We start from the raw sequence: 21295 nt of genomic DNA, 5'->3' as shown, positions 1-21295 counted from the left end.
AAATAAACCCTGTTTCAAGGTTGTTAATTAATCAGAATAAAAAAAGTACGCAAATTGTAGAGAAAATCCGAACAGTGGATTAATAAAAGGATCATTTAAACAGAGGAATGCTTGTACTGTAAGGAAGCGCACACTTAGCAGGTTCAGCGTGCATTAAAACTTCAATGTAGCCATTCATAGAAACATGTGACTTTCTTTTGATAAGTGGATAGACTCTGTGCTTAAATATTTTTCTTTGTTTTGCTTAAATGCTGGGTGACTGTGGACAAACTGGCCCTAATCTCCGATAATCAGAAGGTTTCGTTTGAACACTGTAAGGCTTCATGTTAACAAACAATGATCTCATTTCTTTGCATCTCACAACAAGGATTCACCTTGGAATCACCAGTGTAAACATCCTGATTTTCTGGAGTCGCAATTAACATCGCGGATTGAAACGTTATATTAAACGCAGATCATACGTTCCTGCGTAGCAGCAATGGTTGTGGAAATTTCATTGACTCAACTCATTGCGATTGTAGAGATTGTTTGCAACATTGAGAAACTCATCAGAGTCATAAGGCAGCTGACAATTACTGTACTGAGTGTCCGTGGCTCCATCCTCGCCATCCTCAAATTCAAAACAAACCTCACCTGAAAGTTAATTGAAGTAGTTGTTATTGAAACCAAATGCTAACTTCAACGAGTCAGGGAAACATTCTTGTAATTTAATCTACAGAAGTTTCGTAGCTTGAGAGATCGTGGCTAAATGGATTCTGCAATTATGAGAGAAAACACCGCCTAAATCATTCCCCAGTCAATTATATCACGTCATGAATTCGGTAAAATTTGGCTCACATCTTAGTCCATGCTCCTATGGTTACTAATTAAGATCACTCCCCAACACGTAGGCTATGCGAATGTCATTTAATAGCTCTGCAAACTTTTTATGCTTTTTTTGATAACAGTAAAAGATAACGGATCCTTAAAATCTACCCGCCCTGAGTCTTGGTAAACTTTCTTAGCGGATTTTCTGATCCATGACCAGTGTCACCCAAACTGTTGCTGCAATATTCGATAAGACTTGTGGACCAAGTCGAAACAGAAATGCTTGAACAGAACAAAACGAATCGTTATTGAAGTGATTGATTTAGGCATCGAAGATTATTCACCAAAGGGCAACATTCATTTCAGGGGGAAACGGACACAGCAAGAACACCAGCTAATCAAGATCAATCATCAGTTAGACATAATTAACAGAGCTTTTATTTTCGAGGAAGTCAATGGAAAGCCGGAAAGGAAATGCAAAGGCGCCATTTCCTGCTCTTTGCACTAAAGAGCAAACCTATTACTTCAGCGATACCAACCAAATGAAAACCGACCAAGTTCATCTCACTGTTTTCTAAGCAGGATGTTTTATGCAGGAAGCATAATCTTTCAGATCCCAAATTCGGTGCCTCGACTATTGAGGAAACAATTCCTATGTCTTTTTAAACACATTCTTTGTCAGTTCTTTTACTTCCAACGATTTGCACTTACTCGTTAGCCAGGTGTTATCTGACCTTGTTTGCTCTCGATAAATACCTTCCCTTTATTACTTTGAGTTTCGGAATCCTATTCCCGCCTGACGCACGGGGTTAGTGAATGTGACTCGCTATTTCAAATATTTAAAGTTAAATATTGCATTTTATTAATTCGAATGTTAAAATAAAGAAATCGAATCGCCAATGGACAAGTTATAGTTACGTTGACTGCACAGAGATCAATAGTGATACAAGATCGAGAAATGTAAACATTGACTTCTGTTCGTGTCCAGTGAACGGGTAGACAATTAAAATATTTTTAGGAAGATATGGTAGTTTTCCAGTAAATATTCGGTATAAAAGTGAAAACGTACCTGAACGTTCAATTTGAGAGGAAAACTCGCTGCGTTGAATACTCTCAACCTCTTTATACATTTCCTCGTATATGTCAACAGCAGAATCCCTGTCGAAGATGACGTGACCTGTTGAAGGGAAAGCGAGGAGATGACAGCATTCACATTTAAAATCAAATAGTCTGATGTTGTTTCTAATGGAATCTTCTTCCATTTACAAATAGACGTAAAATTGCAATCGTTGGGCACGATAGTTAACTAAATTCAGAGTGAAAGTACTGAGCAGGCAATGCACAAATGGCCCACGTGCTGTTGCTTCTTGGAGACCTTTCTCAGTAGTGAGGGCGTAGAATTTAGAATCAAGCAAAATTTCTTGCAACTGCATAAACACTAGTTAGAGCACTGTTTACAGTTCCGGTCAATTCACCACAGGGCCGTTATAATAGCGAACTGAGTTGAAATGTGTAGCGTAGCTGAATCACAGTTCAAGAAGAGACATTCACTGTGTTGGGTTTATTTTCTATGGAGAAAATTATCGGTCCCTCTGCTAAGTTAAGTACGTTTCTCTTCTTCACCCTCTCTCGGACTTACACTTTAATACACCTCAATCAAATCACACGCAGTTCCAAGGAAGTCAAGGTCTCTTCACAACTATCATTCACAACATGCCAATTATCGCGCTCTAACTAGTAATTTATGCAGTTTCGGCGTCAACTGTTCCTTGACAACTGAAGGAAGAATTTCCATGGATTCTTAAACACATTGTCAGTTATTTTAGTTTAACGATTTCCACCCACCCATTGCGCAGGTTTTCCCTGGCCATGTTTCCTCTCACCAAATACATTCCCTTTATTATTTTCTGAATCCCATTCCCGCCTGACGCACTGGGGATGTGAATACACCATATTTAAAATATTGAATTTTAAATATTAAATCTTGCTAATTCGGATCGTAAACAACTGAAATCGCAAGCAGACGATTTACATTTATTTCTATCCAGACCATGACATTCTGTGAAAAGAGGCAAACAGTTTACGACAGCACACTTGATCCGGAACATTGCATGAGCCTCACCTCTTCTTGATGACTTCCTCCGTGTTAACGCTCCCAATGCGATCAGCTCACAGACCAAAAGGGATCCGAGTGTTATGCAGACGACAACAGGGATGGAGACTGCTTTCCGCTTCCGTCCTTCATCACAAATTACAGAACAACTCAACACAGAACACAGTCAAATAGAATTCTAAATTCTTCCTTGTATTTATTAACTTAGTATTCACTATTTGTGTTTAACGTGATACTCGAAACATCCCTCAATAGCTGTGAACGCACCAGAGAACGCTCGAAATCAGTCTAGATTAGATAGGACGTGGAGCAGATGTGTTTCTTATGTACGTGGAGACCACTGGGAACGGTCAACATGGGTTTGTCTGGGGCAGGGGATGTCTTACGAGCTTGATTGAGTTGTTCGAGGAGGAGACGAAGGTGAGTGATGAACGGAGAGCTGTGGATGTTGTCTACATGGATTTTAATTAGGCGTTTGACAAGGTCCTTCATGGTTGGCTTATCCAGAAGAGTAAGATACATGGGTTCCACGGTGACTTGGCCGTCTGGATTCAGAATTGGCTTTCCCATCGAAGACAGACTTAGTTGTCGATGGGACTTATTCTGGCTAGAGATCCGTGACTAGTGGTCATCCGGAGGGATCCGTACTGGGACCTCTGCTGTATGTGATATACATAAATGTTTTGGATGAAAACGTGGATGGGTGGGCTAGTTAGCTTGCATACGATACAAAGATTGGTGACGTTGTAGAGAGTGTGGAGGATTGTCAAATGATACCTCAGGGTATAGATCAGTTGCAGATATGGGCAGGGAATGGCAGATGGCAATTGGCAATCCGGTCAAGTATGAATTGTTGCTCTTTGGGAGATAAAATGAAAAGGGGCAGGACGCTTAACAGCACTGATGTGCAGAAGGATCTTGGGGTCCAAGTCCATAACTCCCTGAAAGTGGCCGCACAGGTTGATAAGGTGGTAAGGAAGGCATTTGGCATGTTTGCCTTCATTAGCCAAGGCATTAAGTTCAAGAGTCAGAGTTATATTGCAGCTTTATAGAACTCTGGTTAGGCAACATCGCGAGAATCGCATTCAATTCTGGTCGTCCCATTGTAGGAAGGTTGTGGAGGCTTTGCTGAAGGTGCAGAAGAGATTTACCAGCGTACTGCCTGGATTAGAGAACAGGCTTGGGTTGTTTTCTCTGGAGGTGAGATGGCATAGGTTCAAAGGAGATGTGCGGAGCGAGTTTTTTACACAGAGAGTTCAGGGTGCCTGGAATGCGCTGCCACGGGTGGTTGTGGAGGCAAATACGACAGAGATGCTTCCAAGGCTCTGAGACAGGCACATGAATGTGCAAAGGACGGAGGGATATGGACATTGCGTTGGCAAAAAAGATTAGTGCAGTGGAGTGGGCCGAAAGGCCTGTTCCCTTGCTTTACAGTTTTATGTTCCGTGTACAGAATATATTAAGGCGAGGATTAATATGGTTTAACAGAATTCTTTGTAAGAGCCGTGGAAAGATAATAGTTCAGCCAGCTGGGATCTGCTCCATTTTCCAACATTAAAAAAAAGAAACATAAAATGTTATTAAATCCAGACCAATCGATCAGAAAACGAGTAATAATAGCGTTAATAATGACTACCTGCAGCAAATGAAGGAGAATCAGGAGGTAAATCCAGACCTGCGGAAATCATTGGACATACATTTCAGGATCATCAAATTTGTGGATCTTACATAGAACGTTAAACGTAGATCTGGTTGAAGATTTGGATAAGGTAGAACAAGGAAATAATCCTCTGACGCTTACCGGAACAAATGACACCGGCATCTTCCTTGTGATCACAGTCGTGCTGACCTGACGGCGAGGAACCACAGTCATGAGAGAAAGGATTCGCTTCCCGTGCATTTCACCTCATCCAGCCAGATCACACCGTCGCCCTGGGCAAAGGCCGCCCCTCCCGCAGCCGATAAAGCGGAGCCGCAGCCCAGTTGTCTACAGACAACGTCAGCATCGGCCAGGCCCCAGGAGTCATCGCACACTGTGCCCCAGCTGTTGTTGGACAGTATCTCCACCCTCCCCGAACAGCTGCGGTTTCCCCCGACCAAGCGCAGCGGTTGTCCTGAGTAAAGCAAAGAGAATAATTAGTACACATTTGATAAAAACAACAACAGTTGATATGATGAAGAAAAGGACGTACCTGGCCATGGTTCAGGTGTCAATCCAGATTCTTGAAGACAATTATTTAAACTGTGAGACGCCGTCGTCATTCTGGCTTCTGTCGAGAAAGGAAATATTCCGCGTCATTCCACACCAATATCAGAACTGACTGGCGCACATGCGGAGGTTTGTGAGCTCACCTGAACAAACAACACCTGCATCCTCGCGGTGTTTACAGTTGTGTTCACCCCACGGGTCCGACGGACACTGCCAAAGAGTTAACTCCTGTGAATTACACGCCACCTCGTCGAGCCAAATATATCCTGATCCTGCTCCGAATGTTCGTGCGTCATACAGAATATTTTGGACAGGACCGCACTGTAACTGTTTACAGATGATTTCGGCACCAACGTCATCCAGTGACTCCGAGCACACCGTTCCCCAGCTCCCATTGTAAAACACTTCCACTCTTCCTTCACAGCGATGTTTCCCATTCACCAGCTGCAGCTCTTTGTGTTCTGCAATGAAATGGCCAACATCGATTTAGAGTCACAGAGCACGGAAACAGGCCGTTCGGCCTATCATGTCCGTGCTGCCCTTCATGTATTTATCAATAGTAATTGTACCACGGCATTTCAAGTGTCCTATAAATATCGCTTCACTGTTCTAAGAACCGACGTCCATCACCTCACAGTCCAGCACATTCCGGATTTCAACCGCTTTCTTTGTGACAAGATTCATCCTGAAATCCCCTCTACCTACCCCATTCCCGTCATTGGGGGTGGGGATGGGGAAAGGGGAGATGGGAGACCGAGGCAGATGGGTAACAGGCGGAAGCAGGCCTGATGCAGGGTAACACCCACTTGCCCCTGTCTCCCATTCGCACCCCCAGCTTCCCCACCTGGCTCCATCTTCCCGTCAACCTTCATCCGTTCTCGGGCCAACAATCACCTCCTGGCTCCCGGCTCTTCTCGCCCTACCCCTTTCTCCTCTTTGTATCAACCATCTTCCCAATGCAATCTCAGTCCTGACGCAGGGTCTCGACGCAAAAGTTCAAGAATCCCTTTCACCCACAGACGCTGCACTGCCCGCTGAGTTCCTCCAGCAAATTCCCTGTTGCCCCCAGATTCCATCATGTGTAGTCTCTTGTGTCCCCATAACGCCAGAATGAAACTGTACAAGTACAGACCCCAGATGTTGGATGATATGAAAGCTGAGCGATTAACTAATGTCTTCAAACTCACGGTGGGTACTACATTTCTAACCAAGGGGAAAACATTTCAAATTGTAAGACCGCAAAATTAATTGTGATTGATAGAAGATAGTCTCCAACAATTTCTGTGTTCTTTTTCAACACGACAGGTCGTCAGAAAATGGCATAGGCCAGGAGATAGAGTAGAGACGAATTTCGATGGGGACTTTCAGCTGAAGCACGAGAAGTGTATCTGATAGCAATGTTTATAAGTAGAGTAAAATACGTTGAAGCAGTGAGGAGAGGGGTTGGACAGTAAATGATATTATCTGTAGACTTACAGGCTTGTTCCTGCTACTTAAATACAATGACAAATCTCTCAAATGAAATCTCACTCTTGCATTCCAGAAAAAAAACAGATTGACAGATCCTCACCAGAACACATAACCATCGCATCTTCTTTATGAGCGCAGTCGTGTTCACCCCAAGGTGCTGACGGACATTGCCACAGAAAAGGTTCGCCTCCCGAACAACTCAGTTCATCCAACCACATTGGGTCTGAGCTTTGTCCACAATGCTCAGAAAGTTTCGTTTGCAAAACGTTCCCGCAACCCAACTGTCTACAAACCACCTGAGCGTCCGCCAGGTCCCAGGAGTCGTCGCAAACGGAGCCCCATGCTCCACCGTAGTAGACTTCAACTCGACCAGCACATGGACTTCCGCCGCCGGTCAGCCGTAATTGTAAGTGTTCTGTGGGCAACAAACAACAGGTCATATTTCCAATGCTCATTAAACCCCTCGCTCAACTGAGATAAAAGTCGAAGAAGAACCTGTGATAAACACCTGTCCGGGTTAATATTTCACTTAAAATTGTCCAGGAAGTACAAAATAGAATCTGCTAATTTGGCTCAGTACGGCTGTTGCAATGGTAATGCTCCACACAAGATACCTTGTCTACCTCTTCATGAAATCATTTTATCATAACGTGGGAGCATTCAGCAATGTTCAATTTTATGTCTTCAGTTACTGAACCACCCGGCGCCCTCCCAGCTCTCTCCGGGTTCCATCTGACGACAGAAGAAACTGTCGTGGATGCAATTTAAATTGTCTTTCCTATTTGGTTCTGCAGTGCCTTTGTTTTAGTCCTTTTCTTTATTTCCGGCCGTCTGTGACACAAATTCATCTCCTTACGCGCCTAAGAGCTTCGATCTCACAAGATCATCAGTTTTGCTATATGTACCTACCTATACCCCCGAAACAAACATGTAAAATTTCGGGATTACCCACAGGTTGCCTCTGACTAATGTGACAAATTTGAAACTTCAAATTGAGCCGGAAAATTGTTTTTTCCAACAACATATTACATATTTCAATATCTGTCAGTGGAAGTTCAGATCTTCTCTCCAGATATACGGACGGAATTTACTCAATTTACAACAGTGCATGTTACGTCCCATGGGATCCACGTTGAGTTGGTAAGTTAGATACAAAATTAACTCGTTCACAGAAGACAGAAGGGAGTGGTAGAGGGGTGTTTTTTACTGACTGGAGGTGTACAGTAAGTTTGCAGATGACAGAAATGTTGGTGGAGTTGTGGATAACGAGCAAGTTTGTCAAAGGATACAGCGGGATATAAGTTTTGAAGTAAGAGAGGGAAGAGATGGAGTGTGTGGGAGAGAGAAGAGGATCAAGGAAGGAAGAGAGAGAATTGGGGAAAGAATGACTGCGGGCGGATCCACATCCCCTTATAATACGTTTCAGAGATACCCGAATGATTACAGGCGTGTAGATAGTGCCCTTAGATTTCTGGAAATCAAACTAATTATTCACCCGAACACAGGACCCCAACGCCATCGCTGTCATCGAGAAATGGATTCAATGTCAATGAGTTGCACATCTGGAGCTGCGACTCATTTCCTTGGCAGGTAACTTCATTCACCCACACGGGCCCTTCGCTCTCTCCGTACTTTGAAGAATTGTAGGCAATTATCGCATAGCCGCAGCCCAGCTCCCGACAGGTCACATTGGCGTCATTAATATCCCAGAGGTTGTCTTGCAGTCTTCCCCAGCTGCGGTTGTAGTATATCTCCACTCGCCCATCACAGCGGCTTCCCCCATTTATTAGTCTCGGAACCCAGTTTTTATCTATAATAGAAATGCATTGAGAGCAAATGTTAAACGGAAGCGGTAATATTTTATGCTTTGTTAATTCTCACCCCTTTTTCTTAACATAAATGGAGTCACAGAGAGATACAGCAGGGAAAGAGATCCATCAGCCCATCGACTTCGCACTGACCATCAGCTCTGCATGTACACTCATCCTTTATTAATCCTATTTAATATGAGGAGGCTTTGGAGACGGTTCCCAGGATGCTGCCTGGTGTAGAGGGCATGCGCTCTCAGGATATGTTGGACAAATTTGAGTTGTTTTCTCTGGAGCGGCGGAGACTGAGTGGAGGCCTCATGGAAGTTTATAAGGTTAGATGCATAGACCAAGCAGCCAGAGTCGTTTTCCCAAGGTCGTAATGTCTAATACTGGAGGGCATGCATTTAAGGTGAAAGGGGATAAATTTAATGAAGATGTGCAGGGCAAGGTTTTTAACACAGAGAATGATGGGTGCCTGGGTTTCGCTGCCAGGTGCAGTAGTGGAGGCAAATAAGACAGAGGCGTTTATGTGGCATTAAGATAAGCACGTGAACGTGCAGATAATTGAGATATATGGACATTGTGTAGGTAGATGGGATTACTTTAGTTGGGCGTTAAATTACAACTTGTATTAATTCGGCACAAAAACCGAAACCCATGTTGCTGCGCTCTGTCGCTCTATGTCGTAGACCAACTCATTACTTATTCTCCCAACACTTCCCGTCATTTCTTCATAATCTACCACTCACCCACACACTAGAGACAATTTACATTGGCCAAATAACCTACCAATCTGCACAGAGAAAACGCGGGGAGGTGATGCAGGAATCCAGGTGGTCACGGGAAGAACATGCAAATTCCACACTCATATCACCGGAGGTCGGGATTGAACCCGGATCAGCGGAGCTGTGAGGCTGCGGCTCTACCCTGTGCCACGCTTCTGCGAACGCACGGCCGGTACATTTAACACGTTGATGTTACCATTTCGCCGAGGGAGTAATTTAGGGAAATGTATTGCAGCTTCCATTGCTTAATCTAGGGAAAGTGTAAAAAGAAAACTGAAAAGGTGCTACCTCACGTCGGTTATTGATGCGATCATACTCAAAGCAACTGTCTCTTAAATTATACGGGGAAAAACTGACTGATGTTGAAATCAGTAGATCATTTCCATGGGCCATTGAATTAGTCAGTGCCCGCCATGCATCCATACGGAGTCTGGGCCAGAATGTTAAGGGCTAAGTTTCCTTTTCAGAAACCGGTGCCGTTAACAATTCAGTGCAGGACGGCGGGGGTGCTGCTCCTTCGGGGGTGCCGTCTTCCTGATGGGAATAACTCGAAGCTCAGCAGCTTTTCCAAAGGTATTCAATTAAATTATTTCCAAGAAAGGCAGGATAAATAACGCCAGCGTACTAGTCAAGACTATCTACAGAGCAGTATCAGCAACAAGCAGCAGAAATTAGGTATTTTTCAGAATTTGCTGTAAAGAAATTGGCCGCCACGTTTCCTGCTCTCATGGAAACCCCCAACGCTGTCACCTGTCAGGTAGCACCAGAAGTACACTACCACGCATCCCAAAAGTAAAGTAATAATCTCAATGTAAATAACCATGTCTTCTCTTGTCTGTGATCACCGATACAATGGCCGAAAGTCTGAACTGACTCGTCCTGTCAACGGATGAAACACTGGGCGAAATTGCACTGAAAACAGCTCATCATTGACTTTTGACTACATTCTACTCCGAGCTATGTTGCCTGAACAATGTTTGCCAATTGCTCCTGGTAGCGGATTTAAAGTAACGTTTTTGGATTTTTTTGGATACAGAAAAAACCACAGCAGAAGACAACAGTCTTTCTTTAAATTAGTACTTCTGTTCACTAACAAATTATATGAGCTAAATAGATTGGCATTAATAGCAGAGAATAGCTTAGTGTCCAAATAAATATGAAGCGTTACTTCAGATTTAGCAGACTCACCCGAGCAAATAACGCTGACGTCACTTTCATGTGAGCAACTGAATCGATCCCAGGGTGAAATGGGACAATCCCAGAATCGGGACTCGTAGCCCCGGCACATGTACTTCTGCTTCCACACTGGGCCGGTTCCCTTCCCGAACTGAGCTCTTCCTGGGATTGCAGCTACTGTCCCGCACTGGAGGTGCGCGCAGACCACCGCAGCGTCTTCCAAATCGAAGTATCTGTCACAGACTGTTCCCCATTGCTACCGCTGGCGGATTTCGAGACGACCGGAGCATCGCGAGTCCACAGACACCAGTCTGAGATCTCTGCTTTCTAAATAGTGGTAATAGAAAGAATAGTTCATATTAAAGCCTTAACTCGCATAGATCAGATGACAAAGGTGCATTTCGTTCTTAATCACACCTTCATGCAGGAAAACAAATAACCCCATTTTTACTACTGCTTTCACCAATCTATAGCAGGTCATATAGTCGCTGAGAAATGCAGCACGGAGACAGTCGCTTCGGCCAACAAAATCGGCGCCGACCATCAACACCCATATGCATTGATTCCACATCCAGCTTTTTCTTGCTTTCAACTCAACCCAAATTTTACCACTCACCTACACTCTAGGGGCAATTTGCAGAGGCCATTAAATTTACTAATGCGTACGTCTTTGGGATGTGGGTGCTATTTCACCGGAGTACCTGGAGAAAATTCACATGGTGACAGGAAGAACGTGCAAACGCCTTGTAGACAGCGCCGGGGGTCAGGACTGAACAGGAGCCACTGGAACTGGGAGGCAGCTGGGACCATCCCTTGAGCTGCCCATCCAGCTGGATGGAACTGGATGGAACTGCCCAGACGTATTAAGGCGTTGACTCTGTTTCTCTTGCAACAGACGCAGCCTGTCATGATGAGTATTTTCTGCATTTTCTGTGCATGTTTTGAATTTCCTGCATCCGCAGTTTTTGAGGATCTTAAAGTTTTAATAACACTGGGAAGAATGTAATGATGGAATTATTGGGAATATAGCCAACAAGGCCATCATACTAACCTACATCAAGGGTTAAAAGACCATGCTGCCAAGAGAGTCCATATATTAATGACGATCTTATACAATCACCTAGATTCTTCAACGATCCTAGCAGAATGGCAGGAAGCGGATGCAACAATTCCCTTTTGAAGTTGTACCTGAACAAATCACTCCAATGTCCTGTAGATGGCTACAGCCAGGCGGTCCAATAACGGGTCCCGATCCTTCTCCAAAATGAGCATTAAGCGATGCTTCTACTGCAAAGCCGCAGTTCAGTTCTTTGCAAACGAAGTCCAGACTCGATAAGGCCCACGATCCAACACCGCAGACAGTCATCCAAGTGCCTTTTGCATAAATCTCCAGCCTACCGTCGCAAGCACTGTTTCCATTCACCAGTCGAGGCGCCATGGTTCCTGTGAAAATTATTTAATCAAGTGCAGTACTTAAGTCGTGGCATGTTAGATTACGTTAAGATTTTGTTTGGAGACTTATTAGTAAACCGAATATGTAAAACTTTGAGTTATTGATCTTGCGTGGAATAGATTATCCATGAAGCAAATTTGTACCTGAACAGATCACACCAAGATCCCGTTGATGTCCGCAGCCGGGCGGGCCGATAACTGGCCCCGTTCCTTCTCCAAAGTGAGCATCCATCTGCGCCACAGCTCCAGAGCCACAACCCAGTTCCTGACAAACAATTTCAGCAGCCGTTAAGGCCCAGGCTTCGTCACTGCAAATTGTCCTCCAGGTTCGATTCTCGTAAACTTCCAGCCTCCCCGCACAAGGACTGTTCCCATTCACTAATCTGGGTGTGGCGTCTCCTGTGAATCAGACGCCAACAAGAATTGTAAGATGCCTGACATTAAAATTATAGTCATCATCCAAATAATTTCACTTTCCGACTGTATTATTTCAATTATCCGATGTGTGCTGCAAATGCTGCGGTGTTCTTAGCTGTACATGAGAAAGGACATTTTGAAGTGGTGAATTTCTAACTGATCCACATGTACCGTAGGATTTAAAAAAACAAGTAAATTGCTTAGTTTTGCGTGTGAACATTTTAATGCAGAGGGAATCATAAACAAATAAATACCATCCAAATCCGTGCAAGTCCGTTATAGTACTCAGGGTAATTGTAGGTGCAACATGATTGAGAATTGACTGTGAAACAGAATGCAGCATAATGTTTAGTTGTGGCTATGCATTGTGGCAATTGGTGGGAAATATTACAAAATAGATAGAGATGCTCCCATAGAAAACTATTGTTAATCATTCAAAAATGAGGAAGACTGTGAAAAAAAAATCAGAACATAACAAGATGATATCAGAATGGTTTTTCTATTGGCAAATACATATTCGCATAGGCAAGGACGATGGCATGAAATTTGTGGGAATGAAACTTAGAAGATGAGACTATGCTGGATAAAGGAACCAAGATATCTACGTATAAGTAAAAGATCTCCAGAAGTAGATATTGATGGGCCTAAGGGTATAAAATATACCAAAATTACTTATTTAAAATTGTAGAGTAAAAATTAAAAACATCCAACCATTTATAATATATTGGAACATAACAAAATTTGGGACTGTGGAAAAGAGTATTGTGGGAAGTTAATTAACAAACAGTGTTTAGGATATGGAAATTTTGGACAGCGTATGTATGAGAAAAGATGTTTCTATATCTGATTTGAGCGAAGCTTGGTAATATAAATTTACCATTCATTTATTATTCTATTCAGAATTTCAGCAGAAAGCCGTTCGTTAGATTGTGGAACCCATCGCCACAAAGGACATTTAGATCCAATGTTATCGTCTTTTATGAAGTGAAGATGGATAAACTCGGGAAAAATAAAGAAAGGTTGCAGATAAAAAAGGGACGGCATATTTCATACCATACAGCAACTTGGATAAATTCCCTGTTGCCCTGCAATGGACAGTATCGGGCCGGGCATAGCTGTTGTTATGTGCATACTGCGTGCAAATCCAACACTTAGTTTTCTTTCCTACTTCCCCTTCAGAGGGGTTGATATGCCTCTTTCTTAAACTGCAGTCTGTACTCCAACAGACGTTAGGTTTGTAGTTCAGAATGTTAAATGTGGGGTCCGCATATTGTGTGACTGGGATAAGAAAGCTGGGGAATGGTGAAATCATGGATATTCCACCTTCCCAAATTTTGGAGATCGTGGGTCAGTGGTGTTGAAGCAGACAGCCCTGTGGTTAGTGCAAATGGTAACCTAGAACATCAGCTGTGGAAGAAATGCATGATTAGCTTATTTCGACGGACTGTAAGCAAAGTAGATTGCATTTGTTCCCAGTGGCGAAGATTGGTGCGTACGCAGCAGTACAATAAAGCGTAGAATATCAAATCCTATCCTTGATATATCCCTTGTAAGAGCGAAAGAAGTTTTAACTATTCACATGAGGGGACAGTCAGCAAGCAACAGACAGGGGGAAAGACTATTCGTTGACATCAAAGCTGCATAAAACCTAATGTGTCAATAATGAATCCAAGTAAATAGGCGTGGAGTGGAATATATTTTCAGAATGTTTCTCAGCGCACAATGCATTTGTGTCACCGGCGTGGATTGAACACGTTTATTTTTTTTTCATTCACACAATTACCTGGAAGGCACATAATTGTTGCTTGGTGAAAATGGGGCTAACCGTTTCAGCTACAGTTTCTACACAGCAGGACCAGCTGTGGCTGGGTGCATAACACTCTGAACTAGGAGTGAGAAGCACGGGGTATCATGTTCAATTCCAGACTCTTTTGAGTACAAATTTCGGTGGAGCATCCACGTGACTCTTTTGCACCCGGTAGACAGACTGCTTTTCAAGCTAATGGAACGCTTTCCAAACCTCGGGATGATTTGGAAATTAAAACCAACGCATCAACTATCTCGCTGACAACTCCCTTTCCCACGTAAACTGAAGTATCAGGATTGAGACTGGATTGAGTTTGTGCCGTTTTCTGCTGTTCCAAGCAAATGCCACGGCGATGGCTTGAACAGCAATAGAAATTAATTTATTTAGCGCTGAGGAACCTATTGCTCCAAGAAGGAGTGTTTACTGCATATGGGAGTGAGAGTATTTTACGCAAAGTGTGTCCCAACAACAACAGTGGAGAGGAAGTGTTCTGTAGGAGCGCGCTGTCAGTTGGCGGGAGATCCCACTAAGAATCGCCGGCTTGCTCCTGTGAGCGTCTCAGTCTGTGCAATCCACCGCGTGATTGTGGAACGCAATGGAATCCGTTCCTGGATCTGCCGGTCAACTCAGCGGTATTTGAAATTCTATTAAGCCGACGTCCACCAGCTTTATGGAAAATAAAAAGAACGCAGATGCTTGAAATCTTGAACTAAAAAGAGAAAATGCTGCAAAACAGTCAGCAGATCAGACAGCATCTGTGGAAGGAGAAACTTCAGCTTTCAGGTCCGGGACTCTTCATTAGAAAGTGATGCGCATTTCCAGTATTTTCCGTTTACCTCAGCTTTGTCCGAGTCTAAATGGCGTGTATATTGTGGCCCCAAGCGCGGGAGGAGACGCCGAGGCGCGGACCGACTGCACAAGGTGCAATTCTGGCCCCACAGAGAGATTACCGGTTTATATTCCTGCCGGCAAATGCCAGAAACTGTCGAACACGAGAAGGAATAAGAGCCACAATAGTATCTTTTTTACCTGCACAGATAATTCCTGCGTCGTTGGAGTGGGGCAACAGGGAGTGACCCCATGGATGTGACTCGCAGTTCCGCAGAGCAGTTTCGTTCCCGCCGCACTTTAAAGACCCGGTCACAAAGAGCCCTGACCCTTCCCCGAAGAAAGCCTTGACTGGAGCTGCCAGAGCGACCCCGCAGCCCAGCTCCCGACACACCACAGCGGCGTCCTCCAGCTCCCACAGAAATTCATGCAACGTTCCCCAGCTCCCGTTGTAGTGAATCTCCACTCTCCCGGCGCATCGACTCCCTCTGTTCGCGAGTCTCAGCTGCACGCTTTCTGAAAAATCAGAAAATAAAAGGTCACACTGCCAATATCTGAAGCTTGTTGTTATCGAAAACATCGATCTTCCCCTAGATGTCATGGAGTCAAACGGCACAGAACCAGGCCCTTCGGCCCATCATTAGACACCCTTCTACACTGATCCAAGTTACCAGCACTTGTCTTTAGCCTTCTCTGCCTTGGCGATTCCCATGCTCCTTCAGACATTGAAATGACGGGAGAGACTATGCCGTGTCCGACAGACTCACTGCACATCAGCAAGACAGGATACCAGGCACTGATGTGTAGAAAAATAAACGCAGCAATGGGTGTCCCCAGAGACAGCTCCGGAGCTCGACCATTCGATCGGGATCTCAGCAGGTAATGGTGAGGTGAACACTGAGAGCACCCTTGGGACTGAAAATAGCGTCGGGGAAACCGGTTACTCACTTTCCGCCCTTCAGTGACCTCACTGATCGCAACTGGAGATGAAGAGCATCCATAAAAATCAATGAAATCTCCCCAGCCCTCATGAAAGTGTAAATCGAGGGAAATTACCTGAAGGGTCAGCCTGGGAGACGACAGTGCTGCCTGCAACGAGAAAACTAGAATTAGAGATGGTTATGTGTTATGAGTAGTGTGAGGAGGAGACGGATGTTTGTAGGAAAATCAAAAAAGGTTACAAACTTAACTGAACTATTCCAGACACATTGCAGAAGAGTGACATCAATCTTTATGATTTCATCGTTTTTCATTTATGGACGATCTCTAAATTCTTCACTCCGGCAAACTAATTATAACTTTGTTTTATTGATATATATCAAAAGTTCTTTTAAGCAGCTATTGATGGATGTCGCACTTCGTCCTTGTGATCTGCTTTAGGATTTGCTGCATCTAGATTTCGCGAAGGACATATCACAGAGGTAGAAACAGTGTGTGTGTGCCAAGTATTTGTTAAAGGACTAATGGAAGTTCGGCCACTTTCCCTGGCAGAAGAAGGTTGTTGCCCTGAAAGTAAACTCACTTTTATAATTGAAATTAAGGCATATAATCAAACATTATCTAGAAATGGGGGAGAAATTATCACAGCCATTGACAGACTTTTCAAACAGAAGTTTAATGCATGGTGAATAAAACTTAATGTACCCTGATATCTCAACGGAAGTTGCTTAACTTTGTTGGAAAGGAGTGGAACAAACGGAGATGTCACTTGAAGAGACTCGCATGGATTAAGAAAATTAAAGGTATACGTACATATTTATGAAACCATTCGATTTGTGAAATTGCTTCAGAGGATTATACACCTCATTTTTCCACCTCACTGTTGTATAATTTGCAGAAAAATACATAGCTCTTTTTGTACCTGCAAATAACCCTAATTAGAAAACCCAAACCAGATTCTGGGTAAAATACGGAAGGTTAGAAACTGCTTCTCTTTAAGTGGCCTGTATTTTCTATTGCGAGTGATTAGCACTTATATCCGAACACAAGCCGCTACCGCTGAGTAACTGAACTGATGTATCGACTGTTAACAAACAGTGAAAGTCAAGTGAAGGAGGATTCAGAAACAAACGGAGATATCTCAATAAACACTACATAGAATTTGCGAAATATTTTGAAATACTTGGAAAGAAATTAAGAATTCAGTCCCGATATAAAACTGAATGCCAAATGATTTGAATGGCCGGAAATTCAGAAACATTCTCGAATAATTCACTAAATTCTACACAAGCAAAACAGGCATGCGAAGACGTTCTGTTGAAAAAATATTGCACGTCTTTGCATCATAGAACTTTAAAACTGAAAATGCAACTTCATTTATTCAGAATTGAAATAAAGTTGTATTATTCAAAGTCGTTGCCCAGATATTGAATGCAACATTTCACATGGTCTTGTTTACTGCATCAGCTGTCACTGATCAGTATCAGTGCCAGGGATTTTTATGCGGGTTCATTCCGCAGCAGGTGCAGCTTTGATAGATGTTTCGCATCCACTGATTTCAGATATTCCGGGCTCGGATGCATTGTATTCTCCCAGTTTCAGAATTATTAATGAATTAGAAATTCAGATAACTTGTTCTCTGCTTTCACGACAGTCACAATTGACACAATTAAACGATGCGCCCTCAATATCTGGGTGCAATTGATAGTTACATCAAACGTTGACACGTCAGACCAGAGAGTATTAATGTTGGCAATCAAATCCAAATAATATGAGCACTTGAACACAAGTGTCACCGAGAGAACTGAAGAGTTGATTCCAGATAGGATGCAGTTTAATGTAAAATCAATCCTGCCAAAATATGTATTAAATAAAACTTAACTCAGTAAATAACTATATTCAATATTCAAGTTCCATAGTCATAGATTTCCGAATCTGAAAAATGTAATCACGTTCCGAAAGCATTCGGTTCTATCAGTATTTTGTGCCCATTTCTTGAAAAAAAAACCACCCAAATCTCCCCATTACATTTCAGCTTCAGCCTCTTCTTTCTGTGTCCGAATCATAGGTCGAGTTTACATCGCCCGACCAGACCGATAATTTCTACATCACACCATTGAAGATCAAGGAGAGAATAATTACTTTTCACACTACTCCACTTTGTTGAGTGATAAGTATACACGCATGCGAATAGGTAGATGTCAATAATAATCAGAATATCGGCAGATAAACGAATATTTTCCACAGTCACAAAACTCACAGTTCCAAATCTGCAGAAGAAACTGTATCAATAAGTAACTTCGCAGCATCGCAGCAGCTGCTCTAGGCGTTGGGATCTGAATATTTCGCTTATGGTGAATAGTCTGTTCCAAACTTTGTGAAACCCCAGTGGTGTTGGAATTGATTCTGTTCCGAAAGTTTTCTTTCACTAACTAGTCGTTCACTCCCAAATAACCAGCAAGCATTGGTTATGAGCTGCAATCTGGTACAAATACACCAATCAGAAGGAACCTGTCCATAAATGGAAACAAAGAGGTTCATCCTTTTATAAGAAATAGTTGGGCAGGATGTCGGGCTGATGAGGTCAGCATTTATGCCGACCGCTCATGGGTTCTGATGAGACGAGCTTCCTCGGCCATTTCCACTGACAATTAAGAGTCAATTACGTTGCAATCCATCTAAAGGCTGAAGGGTGGCGGCTTTCCTCTGCTGCCGAAGAGGGCCCGGATATCAGTGAACCAGGTATGTTGATCATCATACCCATCACAGTAATGAGATAACGCACTTTGATTCCCGATCATCGCGGGGGACTTCAACCAGGCTAGTTTGAAGAAGTCTCTGACCAACTGCCACCAACTCTTCACCTCCAGAAACAGGGGAGCCAATACACTCGGTCAGTGTTACACCACCATCAAGAACTCTGACGGTGCCATCCCGTGCCTGAACTTTGGCAAGTCCAATCACCTGGCTATCCATCTACTCCTGCTTTATCGGAGAGACTGAGGACTGCAGCACCAGTAGTGAGGAGACTGAAGATATGTTCAAGGAAGCCGGAGGAGCGTTTACAGGTCTGCTTTGAATTGGGCAACTGGACCATATTCAGCGATTAATCTTTGCATATTTGGACCTTAATGAATATGTTGCGGCTGTCACCAACTTCATCAAGACCTGTGTGGACGAGTGTGTGACGTCCAGTATACATGTTTTCCCAAGCCAGACGCCCTGGATGAATCAGGAGATTCGCAATCTGCTGAGGGCTAGATCTGTGGTGTTCAAGACCAACGATCCAGAATCCTACAAGAAGTCCAGGTACGACCTACAGAAGGCTATCATGAGAGCGAAAGGGCAATTCCGAGTAAACTCAGAGACACAATCAGATGCAGTACAGCTGTGGCAGGGTTTGCATGTCATTACTTCCTATAAGGTGAAACCTAACAGCATAAATGGCAGTGAAGCTGCACTCCCTGATGAGCTTAATACCTTTTATGCACACTTTGAAGGGGAGAACAACACTACACCCGCGCAAATCCCCACAGCATCCGGTGACCATTTGATCTCTGTCTTGGAGGCTGATGTCACAACATCCTTCAAGAGGGTGAGCCCTTACAAGGCATCAGGCCCCGATGGTAAACCTGGCTGGGTACTCAAAACTTGTGCCCACCAACTGGCCAGTGAGAGGTTGAAGATGTTCAAGGACATCTTCAACCTCTCACTGCTTTGGTCTTAGTTTCCCACCTGCTTCAAAGGGGCAGCATAAGACCACTGCCCAAGAACAGCAGGGTAAGATGCCTCAACGACAATTAGCGGGTAGCATTCACATCTACATGACAAAGTGCTTCGAGAGGGTGGCTATGTCTAGAATTAACTCCTGCCTGAGCAAGGATCTGGACTTGCTGCAATTTGCCTTCCTCCAAAACAGGTCTATAGGGGACGCAGTCTCACTGACTCTCCATTCAGCTTTGGAGCACATAGACAACAGCAAAACACATGCTGGGCTGCTATTTATTGATTGTAGCTCAACATTCAATACCGTCATCCCTTCAGTCTTCTTCACCAAGCCTCAATCCATGGGCCTCTGTACTCCCATCTGCCACTGGATCATCCTCTTTCTGCTTGGTAGACCACAGTCAGTACAAGTCGGTAATAACATCTCCTCCACGCTGACGATCAACGCAGGTGCACCTCAAGGATATCTGCTTACCCCACTGCTCTGCTCTATTTACACTCACGACTGTTTGGCTAGACACAGCTCAAACACCACCTATAAATTCGCATATGACACCACTGTTGTTGGTAAAATCTCGGATATTGACGAGGAGACATAGAGGAGTGAATGGTCGTCGTGGCTATCCCTCGAGGTCGAGGATGATTGTCTTCGTTCCTTTGATCTATTTATGGGCTCTCAAGTGGCTTATGAGTCCAAATTTGAGGCTCATACAGAGCAAAGACGCCTGTGCGTGTATTTGTTTAGCGTGTACTTGATGTTGCACTACCAAAAGCACACGATACTTCACCAATCAACCAACTGATTCCAATGGCATGGAAACCACAACGATTGGAGCTGATGGATTTGTTGCAGCCTTCATTCGCCTTCACAGCCGTTGAGTTCGACGTAACTTCGCCTGTTCCACCGTTGAGGTCTTGTTTAGATTGTTCTTTGTCAGGGACCTCACCATAGACCTTACCACCATGGATGACCCTACCAGGTGCATAGCTCCAGACGGCATCGCTCTCGGGATCTCAGGACCACACAAGCTTCTCCACCACAACAAGGTGGCAATCCACGGAGAAGAGAGGAGTGAGATAGATCGGCTGGCTGAGTGGTGTTGCAACAACGACCTCGCACTGAATGTCAGCAATACCAAGGGATTGATTGTGGAGTTCAGGAAGAGGGAGTCGTGAGAGCACACATCAGTCCTTATTGTGGGGTCAGCGGTGGAAAGGGTTAGCAGCTTCAAATTGCTGGGCGTCAACATTTCGGAGGATCTCCCATTCGCGCCATCATGAAGAAGGCATGCCAGTGGCTCTACTTCGTTTGGCGTTTGTGGAGATTTGGTATGTCACCAAAGACACATGCAAATTTCAATAGATGTACGGTGGAGAGCATTCTGACTGGGTGCATCACCAACGGGTCTAGAGACTCCAATGCACAGGATGGCAAAAGGCCACAGCGGGTTGTAGCCTCATTCAGCTCCATCACGGGCACAACCCTCCCCACCATCAAGGACATCTTCAAGAGGCGGTGCCTCAAGAAAGCGGCATCCATCACTGAGGACCCTCACAATCCAGGACGTACCCTCTTCTCGTTACTACCATCGGGGAGGAGCTACAGGTGCCTGGAGGCCAATACACTCAACGATTCAGAAACAGCTTCCTCCCCACCGCCATCATTTTTCTAAACGGTCCGCGAAACCATGAACACTACCTCGGTATTCCATTTTTGTTTGCAGTATTTATTTATTTTGTAATTTATAGCAATAT

This window comes from Pristis pectinata, chromosome 29 (assembly GCF_009764475.1).
Source record: "Pristis pectinata isolate sPriPec2 chromosome 29, sPriPec2.1.pri, whole genome shotgun sequence".
In the NCBI taxonomy this organism is placed as follows: domain Eukaryota; kingdom Metazoa; phylum Chordata; class Chondrichthyes; order Rhinopristiformes; family Pristidae; genus Pristis; species Pristis pectinata.
Note: the sequence above shows the minus strand (reverse complement) of the source record.